This window comes from Otolemur garnettii, unplaced genomic scaffold (assembly GCF_000181295.1).
Source record: "Otolemur garnettii isolate 467f Iridium unplaced genomic scaffold, OtoGar3 scaffold00065, whole genome shotgun sequence".
In the NCBI taxonomy this organism is placed as follows: Eukaryota; Metazoa; Chordata; class Mammalia; order Primates; family Galagidae; genus Otolemur; species Otolemur garnettii.
This window is the reverse complement of record NW_003852460.1, coordinates 954,980-956,699: the sequence shown is the minus strand read 5'-3', so window position 1 is coordinate 956,699 and position 1,720 is coordinate 954,980.

The window sequence follows — 1,720 nt, the reverse complement described above, 5'->3', positions numbered from 1 at the left end:
TCTCTGTCCCCCTCTGTGTCCCTCTCTGTCCCTCTCTCTGTTCCTCTCTCGATCCCTCTCTGTTCCTCTCTATGTCCCTCTCTCTGTTCTTCTCTCTCTGTCCCTCTGTGCCTGTCATTTTCTCTGTTTCTTTGTTCCTCTCTCTGTCCCCCTCTGTCCCTCTGTGTCTGTCCTTCTCTCTGTTTCTTTCTCCCTCTCTCTGTCCCTCTCTCTCTGTTCCTCTCTCTGTCCCTCTCTCTGTTTCTTTCTCCCTCTCTCTGTGTCCCTCTGTGTCCCTCTCTCTGTCCCTCTCTCTGTTTCTCTGTCCCCCTCTCTGTCCCCCTCTCTGTCCCTCTCTCTGTCCCCCTCTCTGTCCCTCTCTCTGTGCACTATGTCCCCACCCTCCCTGCGGTGCACCCACAAGGAGCCTCTCCCACCCCACGTTCTCCCGCTGTGCTCCTGGCTTTGCTCCTGCCCCCAAGCTCTCACTTCCTCAGTCCTCTGGGCTTGTTAGTTCTGTCTCCCCTGATAAACCCATGGGCTCTTCTGGTTTCCCCTTCAGTGCCAGGACCCGGGAAGCCCCTTGATCCCTCCAGGGATGTGAGCTGATAACGGCCTGTTTTTTAGGCCTTAAGGTCATGGTCTTGCCTGGTTTTTTAATTCTGGGGAGCTCAAAGTCATTGTTCTGAGTTGTACAGGTGTTCAAAGGTGTCATCCCCCTAAATTCATGTCTACCTAAAACTTCAGAATGTGACCTCATGTGGAAATAGGGTCTCTGCAAATGTCATTGAGATGAGGTCATTTTTCTTTAGGGAGGTTCCTAACCGTAGGGACAGGTGTCCTCCTGAGAGACAGCAGAGGTGACACAGACACAGAGGAGAAGCCACATGGAGACAGAGGCAGAGACTGGAGTGATGTGGCCACAAGCCCAGGGATGCCTGGAGCCCCCAGGAGCTGGGAGAGGCAGGAAGGAGCCTCCCCTGGGGCCTGCGGAGGGAGCAGCCCTGAGACACCTGCACCTCAGACTCCTGGGCTCCAGGGCTGGGGGAGGGATGGATTCCTGTGGTCTGAAGCCGTCTCCCCAAGGAGAACATAAGAACCTAACTCATGTGTGTCTGTTCTGCTTTTCTTGGTTGTCTCAGGCAGGACAGTAAAGTGAGTCCTTTTGATTTTTACCTTGGCTGAACCTGGAGGTCCCTGGTCACACTTCCATCACCGCCCTGTGTAAATGGTCCCCGTGGCCCCACAACCAAATCCCCACCCCTTCCTGCCATCTCCCCTTCACTTGCACCTGGCCCTCAGATTTCACTGAGTGTTCTATTTTATTTTTATTTGTGGGTGTTACTGGCTTTTGCAGACAGGACAGTGCCAGGATTCCAGAACACCTAACACTGAGATGAGAATGTGACGGGGGCCGTGTGTTCCAATGATGAAGGTCTGAGACTAAACCAGGCCCGGGGAGCTGCCTCCCGTGGCTGTCTGTCCTGGCCTGTGAATGTCAGAGGGGTGACACCTCCTGCTTGATTTAAAACACAAGCCCAAAGGCAGTCAGCACTTGGATGGAGTTAGTCTTCTGAGTCTCATCTCTGCGGCTCTTGCCAGGAATTGTAGGTTCTCTAGAAGAGCAAGTGTGGTTGTGGGCTGGCAGGGGCTTTTTCTTCTCCTGACCTGAAGTTCCCTCTGAGATGAGGACAAGCGACCTTCCTCTCTTCCTCTTTTTTGGGGAGCAGAGACGGGTGCC